This window comes from Cynocephalus volans, chromosome 14 (genome assembly GCF_027409185.1).
Source record: "Cynocephalus volans isolate mCynVol1 chromosome 14, mCynVol1.pri, whole genome shotgun sequence".
Taxonomy (NCBI): Eukaryota; Metazoa; Chordata; class Mammalia; order Dermoptera; family Cynocephalidae; genus Cynocephalus; species Cynocephalus volans.
The window spans coordinates 89,292,118-89,309,921 of NC_084473.1; the positions used below are offsets into that span (position 1 = coordinate 89,292,118).

The window sequence follows — 17,804 nt, forward strand, 5'->3', positions numbered from 1 at the left end:
GGAAACAAGCTAAATGACACTACAGAGAAGTACTCAGACAAATGTAGAGGGTAGAACATTTTACAACAGGCCCAGCCTCTTCAGCAAGTCAGCCTCATGAAAACAAACGGGGGGGGGGGGGGGGTGTTGTGAGTGGGAGGTTCTAGATTAAAAGAGACTGATTGGCCAAACAACCAAATACATTGCTTTTTCCTGTACTGGATATTAGCTTAAACAAAACAGCAAGGTCTCATTACGGACGTTGTATTAAGGAAATATTCTTATTTATTGAGGTATGATAATATTTTGAGTGTGTTGGAAAATGTTTTCAAATTTTAGAGATATGTAATGTTATATTAAAGAATGGAAAGTCACAAAGTCTATAATCTATTTTTAAACACTTCAGCATATAAAAACAAAAAATAAAAATTTCTCTGCACTATAGCCTTAAATTAAGCCTCATTAATCACATACTTCTAATAAATACACTGGGAGACTGTTGAGACATGAACTCAATTCTGAAAATCATTAACAGGTACACTAACCACTCTGGCTCATTTAATTACAAGTAAGGGTTTAATTATTTTTTAAACAGTTTTTTGTAAGCATAGTCAACCTGAGTCCGATTATCAAACATGGTTTTTACATCTGGATCAAAAAAGTGCATTACTGATTCAAGTCCCTAGAGGTCACTCTAATAATTTAAACATATTCGTGTACAGAATCAAAGCTATAAAGCCCTTTAACAAGAATACTCAAAAATTCCACATAGATGGAGCTACTACTATACGTTCTGACAATATTTTTAAAAGAACAAATAATTGATTCTAATATATTCTTCAAGTTAAAAAGGACAGCAAACATATGCAGAAGCATTTTACTCATGATGAAAAGATCTAAGCACAACAAAGTGGCCCAGACTGCCCTGAAACCAGAGTATTCTTTAGAGATGAGAACAAAGCTGATGCAAACAGACAAAAAAGACGGCATCTAAACACTGTCCTGCATAATTTGCACCCACAATAGGGTGCCCATGTCTTCCTCACTGAGAAAGTAAGTATGGATAAAAAGTGTGCGATTTGTAAACAAAGCCCGTGTCCCTCGGAAGTCAGTGTCTCAGCAAAGGCCCACCGGCAGGTCCCTCTTACTCTGTAGTCATAGGTGGCATCTGGGTTCTCGTCACAGGCAATGACCTCAGGAGCCATCCAGAAGGGGGTGCTTCTGAATGTATTTCTCTGCCCAACTGTCCTGTCTAGCTGAGCGCTCACACCAAAATCAACTGCAGGAGAAAAAGAAAAGTGGAACGCAATTAATTAACAAACCAGATATAAAAGAAAAAAATGTGAGGAGGAGGTGTCTTCATAGTAAACGGAAACAGCAGTGCTTCATGAATATATGATTCTCCTCAAGGCAGGCAACACAGGAAAGGAGTGCCCCTTCCAGAGCAGAGTCACCAAGACTGCAAAACCCTCTACCAGTCTGGAAGCTCCTGGGAGGCCTGGACCCAGCTGCCTCCCTGAGCTCCCCAAACAGTGACCAGCAGCAGAAGGCCTTTTCAATGAATGGAGATCTTCAGTGCTCTCAGAGAACACACCTGCCACAAACAAGATCAAGTCCTAAAAAGCCTGTAGTTCAGGAGAACTGACTGAGACCCGCTGGACTTGGGTACTTAAGCAGCCTATTAACCATACAAAGAAACCCACAAAGGTTTTCTGGGAGAGAACATGGTACTACGTTAAATAAACAGAATCATGCTAAATTGCAAATACACAAAGAGTACCCCAGAAGCAATTGGAACTTCTGCCGATTTTTCAGAACTTCTACACCCAACCAAATTTAATGGTGGTGGTGGTCTTGAGGAAAGTTCAAGGATGGGCAGCAGAGTTGTCAGGAAACCCACGATCTCTAACGGAATGTTTGCCAGTTCAGTACCTGCCAACATCAGCACTGCACACACTGGCATTACCCCAGCAGAAAATTACAAAGGTGGAAGAGGTCAGGCAAAAGGACTCGTGAACTGCTGAGATGATTCACAGGGGTCACAGACTCTGTTTCTGTGCATAGAACATGCGCAGCACACAACCTGCTGGGGGTGAGCTCATTGAATGGTCCTCTTGAGACAGAGATGCACAGGCCATGCAGTCAGCCGATAAAACCTAAGCAAGCTTACCAGCAACATGGATGACAACAGCAACCAATCGCTAAGTGATGACAGGGACTATCACGGGACCAGCACCGTGAGGTCAGTGCAGGGAACACACTGAGTCGTTAGGTATGAGAACAACTTTAGTGCTTTGGAAGTTTCCAACTGGGCAGACTATTCCTCCACAAATGACCAATCAATGCAGACAGTATGTAAGAAGGAAATGATGAAGATTTTATGTTTAAAGTACAATTACTATACCTAAGGTTTTTGAAAGAAAGATGGACCAGATCCTTTTAAGAACAAGTATAAAGAAATATTTTGTGTGTGATGGCTTACTGGAAAAAAAATAAACGCTAATTCTGTTTAAAATTTTGTTTTTTTATTTTAACTTCTCAATATACATTGTAGTTCAAATTCATGACCCCCTTTGACCATAATTCTGTTTAAAATTTTGACAGAATCATTACACGAAAGTGAAATGGGAACAAAACTCAGCTAAGGGAAATGGGAAATACAAAAGAACCATCATAAAATCATCTTTGGGAAGACACAATGGGCTGCAATGACCTACCCACGCAGAAATTTATCGAGCACCTACTGAACTCAAGGCACTTTGAGTGTAGTGCTGGATAAGAATTCTGGTCAGTGCACTTCTAGAAGTTATATTCTGTTAAAGGAGACAGAAATACAAGTCAATAAATAACCATATAACGGTAAGTTGTGAACGATTCTACGTAAGAAACAAGCAGGGGTTCCAAGACAGATCAGAGGGTCAGAGAAGGCCCCCGAAAATGATGAAAAAATTGGAACTTCAAAACTGAGGCCAAGTGTTCCCCAATAGGGAACAGTACATACAAAGGCCCTGAAACAAGTTCCAAGAAGTTAAAAAAAAAAAAAAAAGACATGACAAAGACAGGAAGAGGGACACAAAATGAGGTAGGAAAGTCAACAGGGGCCAGATCCTATCTGGCTTTTTATGGGCCAGGGTATGAACTGTGGATTTTATCCAAAGTAAAATAAAAAGCCAGTAAGTGTTGTTAAGCAGGAAAGTGGTATCGTCTGATTTTTAAAATCAGTCTGGAGGCTATACAGAGAACAGAGCAACAGACAGAAGCACAGGAGAAGGGAAGTTGGAGCCAGGCTAAGCAATTAGCCCACTTCCCACATTCCTGCGTGGAGTAGAAACAGAAAACGTGGGTGCACTGAGTGTCAACGGTTTGTGCCAGGGCAAGTATGAGATCATGCTGCAAGTCTATCACATACCAAGTTTCACCTCTGCATTCTCGGTCAGCAGTACATTCTGGCCCTTGATATCCCAGAGAATCACATGATGAATGTGAGGATGTGTCAGTCCCTGAATAGGAAAGACAGATCTAAACTTTAGTTCTTTGTTGCTGTAAGGGTAAACAGCCAGGAACACACCTTTTATAACAGAGTGCATACATGGGCCAAAAGTTTCTGTGAATTCACATTTAGAACATAAAATTTATTCTTAGTACATTCCCAGCGAGACATCACCAATATTAACCACGCACAATGAAAGAAGCCCCCCCACCCCAACTCCCCACAATTCCAACAGGGTTAGGTTCCCCGTGTGAGCAACATTACCACTTTCTAGCTGTGCCTTATGACACTTTAGATTACCACCTGCAGTTCCTCTGCTATAATTTGTGCTATTTCTACACAGGGTGGTTCCTTTCCCACGCTAAACATCTATCTTTCAGTGGGTGACCCCGTGGGCATATTTGAATTAGACACATCTCAGGGGGAAAGCAAAGGGCTAGAGAGGGGTTTAAAATCTGCCTCTGCAACACTGGCTAGTCTTCCCACTGCATAGCGACAAACTGCTAAGTGCTGATCAATCCCGCCTCCACCAAAGCGTAAAAGGATTCTGCTGTCAAAAGAGCCTTGTGTTCAAATAAACTATCTTTCTTTCCCAAGGAAACAAACCCTACTGGGCATATAGCACGTTGTGATGACCTTCTATCTGGAATGAGGCCCAAGAGCCTGTCTCTCCTGAGAGGTGGTGGAAGACGAAAAACACATGTTGCATCCAAATATGGTCCAAAAGACAGCAATTCCTCATTTTCACAACTCATTTACTTGTTCTATTCTTAGCTAGAGAAGCCAAATCTATAGCGTGCCTCCTTAAGACACAGCAACCTGCTTACTCTGAAATGTCTCAATCCAAAAAGGGCAGATTAGAAGGAAGGGTTTATTTGATTTTCCTGCTTAACTTTTCTTGTGGAGTTTTACTGTTGTTATCATTACTTTGTAGGATATGAGTTAAATACAGTAGCTGCTCTACAACACTAATTTTTCTAACACAGGAGGTTTCTGATATTCATTTACTAGTCTGCCTGTAAAAGAGTAGAGCTTATTGGATGGCTATTTTTCACAACACAGGACATGCAGTGTTATACCACAAAGCACTGACTAGGGGGAAAAGCACTAAAAACACACGGTGCTGTAGTTAGGAAGTGCTACAGTTGAGAAGAAGGTCCTTCCTTTCAGCATGGCATAAGTTCAAACAGCAAAAGAAAAGACAAAAAAATGGACCTTCCCTAATTCTTTTGTCATTCCTACTTCTATTACTTCATTTCATTTTTGTTCTCTAACTTGCACAAACCTTCTTACACTTTTACAGGATTATCTTAGCAACAAACATGAGCACCCACATCTTCTCAAACAAATGTGGCCCACATGCAGTGTTGCTCATTACCAGCAGTAAATGTATGAAACGATGTCAATTTCCCTGTCCATACTTCTAAAGGATCACTACAGAAACCCTCTTAAGTGTGTCTAACAGCTCTACAACAATGTTAGCTTGAGTTATGATTATTCTAAAAGGTGCATACGTTTTCCTGTAAGAAGTGCCTGGTAGTGTGTGTGTGCTCCACTACTCCCATGCCAGAAGTTAGGCCACAATTATGCCTCCTTAGCAGGAATGTCAAGTCCAAATACTCAGTAAATACCTCATCCTAGGACAAAAGAGTCAATGCTGAAAAGCTCAAGAATTGTTTCCTGGAACTCTTTCATTTGTAGACAGAGCAAAGGAGCAGTCAAGACTGTCTCCCACTATTGGTTGTGGCAAGCTCTAAGTTCCCGTACTCAATATGAAATGTTGGCTTCTACCACAACGAGAAAACTGCTCTGTAGAATGTGAACAGGGAAGTGCGCCGGAAGGAACAGGCTGGCTTTGCTGGTAAACCTTTTGGTCCAGAGGATTTCAGTGTCCTGGCCCAAGACAGCATTTCTACTGATCTGAGGCTTACGTGCTCACAACCCTCACCCTTTTGAGGATCTTAACATAGTGTCTAAATCTAACATCTACTGAGAAATGAGCAAAGGTTTTGCTGCTACCGAAAGAGCCACCCACAACTGTTTTTGATGCCCCAGGTAATCCTCGTGGGGGTGGCTGCCTTCCCTTCCTGTGAGACCTCACTTCCATCTTACCATCTTGCTTTCCCTTTACCAAAACCAACTCTTAGTAACTCCAATAATAAACACACACTAGTGAAAAATACTTAACTCTCTCTGAGGCATCTGTTTGTTTCTAGTTAATTTAATCTTTAGTTATAGGAAAAAGTCCCATTTTACATGAAACGTAGGTGAAGGAAGCTCTTGATCCAGATGCTACTGAGGTGGAAAAGATTTGCTGCATCTCAAAAAGATGTCCGTTCACCTACCATACTCAAGTTGACTCAGGGCCTCAACCACCCAGGCTTCTTATAAATCTTGCCCAACATCAATGATAGCAAAAGGTTTAAATATACATATTGCATATGATATTAATAATAAGTTAATAATCCTTGCCTGGGTATACAAAAACATGGAAATTATCTTTAATGCCTTTGAAAGCCGAAATCCATTTAAAATCTAGGACATTATGTTAAAAAGCTAGTTCTCTTCATGAAAAATCAGATACTGAAATTATATACAAGAAAAGCATGTGTGTGTGCGTGTGTGTCTGTGTGTGTGTGTGTGTGTGTGTGTGTGTTAAAACAGAATAATGACAACTAATAGTTACTGAGAGCTAGCTCTGTACCCTCATTACATTAAATGATTCGTGTACACTAAGCTCACTTAACTCTTCTGACAACAGTAATTTCACAGGAGTAGTATCTAAAATGTGATGAGAAAAATAAGTCCTAAGAAAAAGGTAAACACTACAGGGTGGGCAGCAGATAAGTGGCAGAGGCAGGACTCACACCTAAGTCTGGCTTAATAAAGTGCGGAACCTCTTAACCACTGTTCTATCCTGCCTGCCAGGCTGTTTTAGTTACTAACATGATAAATACATGTGCCCATTTACTGAATTCTTCCTTTGTAGTAATACAGGGAAGGATGCTTAGTTTCCCACTTTCAGGCTCTGCTTCCAATAATAAGCATAAAAGATGAGAACCTGATATTTTAATAATGATGCTTGCGTGTGATTATAAAAAGATGTTCTCCCACCACCCTATACCCCGCCCCACAACTAGTCTTTTAAAGGGAAGTGTCTCTTTAAAATATCTAAATAAAAAGAAATTAAACATTTCTCTAGGAATTCTAGATGGCAATTTTAAAACCCGCAGCCCTCTATGAGTTTTAAATATAAAAAGTGGGGTAACTTTACCTATAAATAAAAAATAAAATGACTCACAAGATTTTTTATATTAGTGAGAGAAGCATAAGAATTGGACTTCAGTTTAATTCCGTAGTCTTTATTTATAAAATGTGCTAGGTAAATAAAATGCAATCAAGCAATTTAAGTGTGTAATTTCGGGCTGAAGTAGAAAGAAAAACTGTGATGGCAGAACAAAAGAAACAGACCAACCGGAAACTCACATGCACCTTTGAAATACGAAACCCGAAAAACGTTCCGCCTGAACTGTCAGGATGGCTTCACTACTGAAAGGAACTATTTATTAGAAAGGCGCTAAAACAGCAGTTCAGAAACTTACTCTAGGATAGTTAGCTAGCTTTTCAATTGGCTGTCAACAACATTAAACATTAAAACTTTTCTTCATAAACACTGCAACAGATTCTAACACCTAATGCGAAAGTCCAGAAGTTAATTTTGAAAATCAGTATTTGGCACCATTAGTATTGATTTATAAGCTTATACACAGGATTCCTATTAAAACAGTAGTTAGAGATTATTTCTCTTCCCCTCTACTCTTTTACACTTTTTAATTCCAAAGAAAAGTTGTCATTAGGTATGTCATGATGACCTGGAAGATAAATTCATGGAAACACAGAAAAAGTATTCTTGTTCAAATCTACCTTTAGATATCCACCAGAGTCAAACCATGATGTAGCTTAACAACTTGCCTAGCTACACAGAGCCCACAACTGTCAAAAAGAAAATATCTGTACAGGTGTAACTGATGCACAGAAATACTGGGGGTAGGAAAATGAAAACGGAAGCACAAAACACAGGCAGGCACAGTGCAGCTGTGCACTCTCCTTACCCTCAGGATCTCCCTGGAGATGGGTGCGATCCAGTCTTCTCTGAACGTGTGCCCCCTGGTGTTCTTCACAAAGTCTGTGGTGGATCCCATTCCACAGAACTCCATAACAAGCTACAGGGAGACAAGACACGTTGTGACTAACACATCCCAGATTTCAGTGTACATCCAAGAAAAGTTAGGAAAAAACAGTCTAATCCCCCACCTTCCCCTTTCCTAAAGGCCTGGGCATGTGATCATTTGGGAGGCATCCAAATTACTGAAGCTCATTTCCCAGTCCATTGTATTCACAGTGCACATTTGGCCCAGGAGATTCAGAGTGTCTGAAGTTCTGCAGAAGCTCCCAGTGCGGCGGTTCCTGAGTGCTCGCGCTCTTTCACAAGCAGACGGGCAAGGGAGGACCATGTGTACCTCGTCACTGCCCGATAATGAGAAATCTGACTCAAATACACCCTACCATTCTTTCTGACTTTGCCTCAGGGATGTTCTATTTTTCACATATTATGATCCTCAAACTATTATACATTGACTGGGTTTAACGCAAAAGAAAGAACGCTATTTGTAAGCAGTTACGCATTTTTTAAAATGCAATATTGACAATATCTAAATGTTTGAACAATATGATCACGACTCAGTGAGGGTACTTCAAAACTTCATGGAAAAACAGACTTAAAAAATAATATGAATCTTTCCACGAACTTTTTGAAGCATCCTTGTATTTATAAATTACCTAGAAAATGAACCGAATTGAACTATTCTAAAATTTTAACTATGATTGGATTTGGGCAATAGAAATAAGGGTAATTTTTTTTCCCTTCTACTTTCTCAATTTTGCAAACATTTTCTGGAAGGGCCTTTAAAAGAAAACCATTAGAAAAGTATCTATCTTCCTGCTTTATAAATCCAATACATTGAGCATAACTAATGTAATAACCACAGATCTGACAGTATCTAAGTGTCATCACCTCGAATATAAATATGTTCAAAAAACCATAAGGTTGAACATGTCAATTCCAGAAATTTCCCCGGAATATACTATTTTTAATTAACTAGTATTATTAATATTATTAACAAATTACTGACAGAAGTCTGTTTTCTTAATAACATCTATCTCTCACTTCCAGGTAGTAAAGAAAAATTAAATTTACTGAGCTTTCATATTAATTAGTTCCCATAAATAATGTTTTTATGTATTGCTTTCCAGTTCCTAATTACCTTACAGTTAGGTCATATTCCTTCTACAAGATGCCATTTTATTCCTGAAACATTAAGTTAACCTTTTATCCATGCAACGCAAAATCAACATTAAAATAAACATTTGATGTATTTTCAACTGAGAGATAAAGGCCAAGGAAGCCTTTAGAATCTACCAGCTACTGACCCCTCTTTGCTTTTCTCTCCCACCCCTTAGAAAGTCCTTATAGTGCAACCCCAGAGGAAAGTCCAAAAAATGCTCAGAAAATACCTACCTACCCAGAGTTGGTCATCATGTTCTGGGGGGCTCTTTTTAATGAAAGCACCATAAGATGTTGCAATATTCCTATGATGAGAATATTTCTTCAGCATATTTATCTCCAGTTTGATTTCTTCCTCACTCTTCATCCTTAAGAAAAAATAAAAATAAAATGTGTGGCTTTTGAATGACATGCATGAATTCACTTTCCACACACACACACACACACACAATAACACGAGGAATACAAGTCCCCAGTCCCTCCAGGAGCAGGAGGATATACATGGTCACTTTATCCTCGTGCCAAGATCTGGGGACTTTAAGGGGACTCATGGCTATGCAAGAACTACATGAAATATAAAAGGTGAAGATGAATGTGGGAGGCAGCACAGAGAGTGCAGCAAGCAGAGGGCGCAGCCCAGCTCCACTCCCCCACTGTGACCTTGGGCAATTCACTCCACTTCCTTCAGCCTCAATGTGCTCATCTGTAAAAGTGGGACAAAAAAATGGAATTGACTGATACTCACATTTCAACTAATTACTAGGAAAGGCTGTTTCCTTTCTAGAAAGCATTTGCAAATACAAATTATCTGGCCCACTGAAGGCCAGAAAAGGTTTACGTCGAACAACCCCACAGCTCTGCGCGGCCATGGACACATTACTAAATACAGGAATACAGGCCAGCAGTGCTGCTCTGAGATGGCACTTAGTGAGAATCCACTAACCCAAAGAGGTTAAGGGGAGTCCAACAGACCCCAGTAACAAAACATCACTCAGCAGGTTATTTCAGACTCAGCTCCTCCCCTAGCCATTTCCTTTATTAAAATAAGACGAGCAGAGGAAGAAACACAGTTTGTGTGAGGGGCGGATGGGGGGTCAGTTAAGGAAGGAGATGGTGACACAGGTCTGCTGAAATGACGAGGGCTGACCAGTCTCCACCTTTCTTTCACACACACCCAGGAAAGAAACCACCAGCCAGCAACGGCATTCCATTCCTTGTGGCACACGCATGACAAACTGCCTGCAAAGAGTCTGGTTAAAGAAGATTTCCAGGTAGCATGAGAATGAGAGGAAAGCAGGATTTAACTGAGAAAGAAGAGAGGATGTCCAGGAAAAGAGAAAATCAACATTGGTTAGAAAAGCAAAGTGTAAGATCTCTGAGAAAAATCTGATGACTCAGATGCTGCCTGAGTGCCTACATCACCGGGTGTGTGAGACCCATGCTTTGTGCAACAGGGAGGTTCTCACTGAAGTAGCACAGGTCACACCTCTCAAACTGGCCCTGGGCCCACAACCCCAGAGGGAGCAAGACAAAAGTTTAGAATAGAGGAGTTAGCCCTATAAGAATTCAAAATGAGACTTCTGATCAAGATGGCAGAATAGATGGTCCCCAGCATCACCCTCTCACAGTCCACCAATTTACAACTATTAAGAAGCAATGACTGCCAACCTGGGACCGTGAGAGCTCAGGGGAAGAGGAGGAGAGACCATGAAGGTGGCAGAAGCCACGATGAGAGAAAGAAAGGACTGCGCCGAACATTATGAGGCAGGCCCTGGGGACCACACAAAGCTGCAGCTATGCCCTTTGGATGAAGTTGCTTGGAGGCAGCAGGGGAGAAGAGGGCTTTGGTGGCCCCCAGGACAGCAAGACCACTGACAGGGTTCCCTTGGACCCATATAGGAGTGAGGGGCCACAGACAACTGAAAAAAGGAGCCACTCAGAGGCTGGTGAGTTACCGCCACGCCAGAGGGACCAATGCGTGGCCCGCCCCATGGGAAGTGATTGGAGTGCGGACAGTGGGGGAGACAGGCCCACTTCGGGAACACTGGGAGAAAACAAGGACAGCTGATCTACCCTCCAATCACTGCAAGACCACCCAGTGGAGACTGGTCAGGAATACAGAACTGCAGGGGGTGCTGAACAGTCTCAGGCCCAGACCAGAGTTTCCACACAACCCAAGTGTACTGGATACCTCACAAGACCTGAAAGTACATACAAGGTCAACCATTAAAAGTTGAGCTGCACGAACGAGAAATCAAGAAAGCCTGCCCATTTACAATAGCCACCAAAAAAATGAAATACTTAGGAATTGAGTTAACAAAGGATGTGAAAAATCTCTATAATGAGAACTACAAACCACTGCTGAGAGAAATTAGAGAGGCTACAAGAAGATGGAAAGATATCCCATGCTCTTGGATTGGAAGAATCAACATAGTGAAAATGTCCATACTACCCAAAGTGATATACAAATTCAATGCAATCCCCATCAAAATTCCAAAGACATTTTTCTCAGAAATGGAAAGAACTATCCAGACATTTATATGGAATAATAAAAGACCACGCGTAGCCAAAGCAATGCTGAGCAAAAAAAATAAAGCTGGAGGCATAACATTACCCGACTTTAAGCTATACTACAAAGCTATAATAACCAAAACAGTATGGTACTGGCATAAAAACTGACACACTGATCAATGGAATAGAATAGAGAATCCAGAAATCAACCCACACACCTACAGCCATCTAATCTTTGACAAAGGCACCAAGCCTATTCACTGGGGAAGAGACTGCCTCTTCAGCAAATGGTGCTGGGATAACTGGATATCCATATGCAGGAGAATGAAACTAGATCCATACCTCTCACCATATACTAAAATCAACTCAAAATGGATTAAGGATTTAAATATACACCCTGAAACAATAAAACTTCTTAAAGAAAACATAGGAGAAACACTTCAGGAAATAGAACTGGACACAGACTTCATGAATATGACCGCAAAAGCACGGGCAACCAAAGGAAAAATAAACAAATGGGATTATATCAAACTAAAGAGCGTCTGCACAGCAAAAAAAACAATTAACAGAGTTAAAAGACAACCAACAGAGTGGGAGAAAATATTTGCAAAATATACATCTGACAAAGGATTAATATCCAGAATATATAAGGAACTCAAGCAACTTTACAAGAAAAAAACAAGCAACCCAATTAAAAAATGGGCAAAAGAGCTAAGTAGGCATTTCTCTAAGGAAGACATACAAATGGCCCACAGACATATGAAAAAATGCTCAACATCACTCAGCATCCGGGAAATGCAAATCAAAACCACACTGAGATACCATCTCACCCCAGTTAGGATGGCTAAAATCCAAAAGACTCTGAACGATAAATGCTGGCGAGGTTGTGGAGAAAAAGGAACTCTTATACATTGTTGGTGGGACTGCAAAATGGTGCAGCCTCTATGGAAAATGGTATGGAGGTTCCTCAAACAATTGCAGATAGATCTACCATATGACTCAGCTATCCCACTGCTGGGAATATACCCAGAGAAATGGAAATCATCAAGTCAAAGGTATACCTGTTCCCCAATGTTCACTGCAGCACTCTTTACAATAGCCAAGAGTTGGAACCAACCCAAATGTCCATCATCGGATGAGTGGATACGGAAAATGTGGTACATCTACACAATGGAATACTACTCAGCTATAAAAACGAATGAAATACTGCCGTTTGCAACAACATGGATGGACCTGGAGAGAATTATATTAAGTGAAATGAGTCAGGCACAGAAAGAGAAATACCACATGTTCTCACTTATTGGTGGGAGCTAAAAATTAATACATAAATTCACACACACACACACAAAAAACCCGGGGGGGGGGATATAACAACCACAATTACTTGAAGTTGATATGACAAGCAAACAGAAAGGACATTGTTAGGGGGGAGGGAGGAGAGGGAGGAGGGAGGCAGGTTTTGGTAAGGGGCAACAATAATCAACCACAATGTATATCGACAAAATAAAAGTTTAAAAAAAAAAAAAAAAAAGGTGAGCTGCACAGAAAGCCTTCCCCAGAGAACCAGCAGCAAAGCAGCAATTTAGCTCAACCACAGGGCTCAAGTGCTGGTTCTCACAGGAAGTTCCCCCATTTTAGAAGTAACTAAAGGACAACCAAAATTTCCAGTTCAGAGTTTAAGTGGTGGGGGCAGCTAATAATCCAACACAGAACTGAAAGAAAACACAAAAAACCCACACACCAAAGTCCTGATATTAACCAGTAACAGTCTACCACCACCAAAGAACACCTAGAAAACCTAGAAGGACCAGAAACCCCCAACTCCCAAGGGTTCCCAAGCCAGGAAGGGGAGGGCCCAGGGCCTGAGCACTGTCCCCTCAAGCCCTCATCCAGCCCAGCAACACCGGATATGCCCAGGCTCCCAAGCTGGGGTGGGGGGGCCTCAGCCACACCATGTTCCCCCCAAAGTCCACATCCAGTCCAGCCAGGACCATGCTGCCACCAGAGGCCCCCTGAGCTCCCCTGCTAGAATGAGGTGGGTGCCATGGGCCTTGACCACGCCCCCTCCCTCCCTCCTCCTCCTCCCATCCTATCCCTTTCCCTTTCCCCTCTCCCAATCTCCCCCAACTGCTCCACAACATCTTAGAATGTAATAATAATAATAAATTAATTTGGGGGAAAAAAAGAATTCAAAATGACCTTCCTGGAAACACACATGCTCCACCTCCCTCTGTCCCTGCTTGCAGCTCCCCTCCTTGCTGCTCTACGGTCACTGCCAATCTCCTGCTCAGGCTGCTTCCACCAATGGAAGTTGTGCAGGAAGGCCTACGAGTGAGTGCCTGAAGAACTAAAGCCTTCCTGGTTCAACTGCCTTCTCCTGGGTCAGAGGCACCACAAGGCACTGACCTTGGCATCATGGTCGTTTCCTCCTGTTTGCTACATACCAATCCAGACCCATGACTTTCTAAGATTGGCTCTTTCCAAGCTTAAGTCATTCCTGGAGCAAAGGGAGAAGGTAAGTAGGGCAGGCATCACGCTCTGTCTTCATTTTCTGACTTGCCAGAGGGTCCCTTAAGGAGAATCTTGCTTCAGTCCACTCACACCCTTCCCTAAGCCAGTGTGAAGCTTCCCATAGTACAAGCAGGAAAAGAATACTACGTACCCCAAACAGAGCATTACTTAAAACCCTAAAAACAGGTTCAAGTTGGCAATGGCAACAAGGAGCACAGCTCTGAAGAAAGGCGTGGTAAGTCATACATGTTTCCACATTCTGTACTGGCTCCATCTGCACACGCACCGGAGCGCCTGCTGACACATCTGACATGGCAAGGCAGATAAAGCGCAGGCTTTGAAAAAAGTCTTCAGTAAAAAAGGATGAAGGAAACGTCTGCTTCCAGCCAAGATAAAGTATCAACAGCCAGATGATTTACCCTCCCACCTAAACAAATAAAACTAGACAAAACATACGAAAGAGTTTCAGACACAAGGCAGTGAAGAGAGGTGAAGAGAGGTGAAGAGTCAACAGCAAATACTGAATGCCTTCACCGAGACACCACGCATACCAACACCCTCTAAACCCCTACGGCTCCCTTCCCCCATGCCAGACAAAAATAGGTCGGCCCCAAACAGCTCTGAAACACACTGATGGGAAATCTAAAGACGTTTCTACCTATGCTGCGAATGGACAGCATCAGTCTCCACAGCTGCGACATCTTTTATGAGCACGAAAGTCACTTCATAGAATACTGAAATTTAATATCGGTATGTTTCACACTTAGCTCTAAAAGTCCTAACATATTTTTTGCTTTTTTTTCATTTCTATTTCACTTTAAATTCTCATTCCAGGATTCAACATTGGCTTTTCTCACCTTACTCCTTTCAGTTAAAATTTATCAGAGGTTTAAAACCATGTAGGTATGTACCTCAAAATGTGTTAAAGCACATGTGCGTGAGAGTGAGAAAGAACAATTCTCAGGGAAAGGTGCTCATATACAGCAAAATGCTGCCAGCAATAGTTTAAGAAATGTGAAATGACTGAGGAATCATTGTGTACATCTTAAACCAGAAGCAATCCATTACATGACAAATATATAGGAGCTTAAATGAAATAAAGTTTTTTTATACTGAGGTTGCAGCTTCAGTTTAATACTCCATAATTTAATAAACTATGCCTAGAGTTTCAGCTTTGTGTCCCATTAGTTATAAAGTTACACATTCTTCTCATTATAAATGTGTACTTACATCCTCATACAATCTAAAAACGCTGTGATGACACAATTACTTAAAAGACTACCCAATGATGTAATGTGAACCATAATCTGAAACCCAATTTCATAAACTACTCCAGAGCACCAGAGGAAGAATAAAGTAAAAATTAGTCTCACTACAGAACTACTAAAAATACTATTAAAAATGCCCACATGGAAGCATAATTTCGATAGTTTCAAAATCAAGAAAAACGTATTACCACTCTTAACCTAAGATGACTTATCTCATCCAAATCTTCAACTACAAATGATAAATTCATCTGAGGCCGCTGATAACCACTATAGAAGCTTTTAGAAATAAAGTTTTCATATGTATTTTTCAAATATCAAAAACAAAGGGAATTTGTGCTGGTTTTGTTTTTTGAATGCCCAATTACAGAAAAAGTGTGAAAAAAAATGATTGTACCACTCCAGAGCGACAGATTATTATGAAGAAAAAGTAGCCTATAAATAATTTTAATTAGTTATAAGTACAAACTGGGTGTTTTCTCGAAAATATAAATGAAGAAAAGTTCCTGAATTAAAACTCTTTAAACGTTATCTTCTAAATTAACATTTTAAAATTAATTCCTAAACAGTAATTATCTAATATAGAGGGAAGATAAACAAATCTCAGGATTATAAACACAGGGCCACTCTCCAATGATAGTTTGAAAGATACTGAGATATATAAATTAATGTTTTTACTTCATATTCAAAGTAAAACCTAGTTTCTAAACATAAAATAGTAAGGTATGAGTTCAAATACTGTTCCTTCAACACGAATTGTCTAAGCTGTATTAGCTATGTGCTCTATGTTGTAATTACAGTCCCAGAAATCAGCCACACAGAATGAATGAAACTCACATGTTCCATAAAAATGAAATGCCCTGGCCATAAATATCACTGATGACATAAAAGCAAATATAGTCACTCCATAAATCCAGATTACGATGCAGATAAGCCTTAGATCGTATAAAACTGCAAAAGGAAGTGCTCGTTTGGGCTTTTATAACAGGAAAACGTTTGACTCTGTCATCTGTATCTTGCTGTCTTCCTCCTCACTTTTCTAATCTCTAAAACGTAAAGCAAAACAACTTATGTGCACAACATCCAGCAATATTCAGCTTTTAACTGTAAAGCTATTTATGCGGGAAATAACAGTGAAACACCAGATTTGGGAGGAAAGGGCGCTGTGTCCTGGGGGGACAGCATGGGATAGGCATTACATATGAAAGCCTTCATCTTCTGCATCCTCCCGCATACAAAGCTCCAGAGCCACGGAGTATCCAAACCGTCTGAGGAAAGACAAATATTTAGATTCCCAAGGTCCAGGCTGAATCATCACATACTCAGAAACATACGTTTTAAAGGGTCAGGGATTAAAACTTAAGAAGAGCTAAAAATCTTTCCGAACCGCGAGATCATGTGGGGGTAACTCCTAGCACTTCCTTTCGTATAAAAACATCTGAGTAAACTCTCCAGGAAACACAGCACAAAACGAAGAATCCTGAAAACACGCAACTAGGAACAACAGCCAGCGACCACGGGATGGTCTTTCTCAGGCGGGCTTAGCTTCATCGAGAGAAGATGAATTGGACATTTGTGGCTGGTCGTGGGGAGAACACGAACACCCACACCCACACCCACACCCACACGCGAAGCCGCGCTTTATCTTCGTTAGAAATAGTAACGGTCAAAGGGATCAAAACGTTAGGAGAGGAGGGGGGCGGGGGAGGCAGAGAACAGACAGAATCCAGTTCCAAACCAGGCCGGTGGGGGCTGCAGGGAAGAGACCAGAGAGAAATGGGCTTCGGTTCCCAACTGTCACAAGCGCCAGGCATCACAAAAGACCAACACAACCCCCCCCCCACACACACACACCAGGACATATATAAATAGACCCCGCAAGGTCTTCCCCGGGCCGGCCACTGGGACGCGGCGCAGCCGGACCGGCGCTCTCCAGGAGAGACTCCATGTGCAGCAACCACGCCGTCGGGAGAGCAGCGACAGAGCCAGCCGGGCACTTTCCACGGCGACATTTATCCCGCACTTTTGCAGAGACTGAGTTCCAGGATGCGGCTGGGAGAGGGAAGGGGCTGGAGGGAAGAGAAGGATGGGGAACTGAGAGCGGAAGGGGTAGGAGAGGGAAGGAGGCCGGGAGGGAGCAGGCAGCAGGGGACGGGAGGGGGAGGGGTAGAAAGGGCGAGAACCGGGGGCGGGAGGCTCGCGGGAGGCGGCGCGGGGAAGCCGGCGCCGAGGGGCCTGCAAGGGGAGAAGCCGGCGCCTGCGGTGTCGGCAGAGCCGGCGGCGGGGAGAGCAGGTCGGGGTGCGAGGGACGCCTGCGAGGAGGACGCCCGCGGCCGGGGCGCGGGTGCGGCCGAGCGCGCTCCTGAGGGAGGGACGGGTGTCCGCGCATGTCGCGGACTCCACACGTCGCCAGGGCAGAGACGGCGGCTGAAGCGCGAGGGGCCCCGAAACAGAACGTCCCCGCCGACCGTCTCGTCACCGAAAGCCGGACCCACGCACACCGCACCCGAGCGCCCCGCCACGCCCGCCCGGACTCACCCTCAGAGCCGCCGCTGCCGCGCCCGGCCTTGTAGCTCCGACTCCCGAGCCCGCTGCCCGCGGCTACCGCCCTGGCCGCTCCTGAGTCCTGGAAAGTGAAGCCACCACCTCCGGGAGCCGCCGCCGACTCTGCCCGTCCGTCCGCGCGCGCGCGCGACCCCACGTC

At 42.6% G+C, this 17,804-nt stretch overlaps 1 pseudogene; it reads right to left on the reverse strand.

The window, feature by feature from the left end:
• The window catches only part of LOC134362637 (mitogen-activated protein kinase kinase kinase kinase 4-like), a 32,404-nt pseudogene extending 14,915 nt beyond the window's left edge, over positions 1-17,489 (reverse strand).
• Positions 17,490-17,804: the final 315 nt, after the last annotated feature.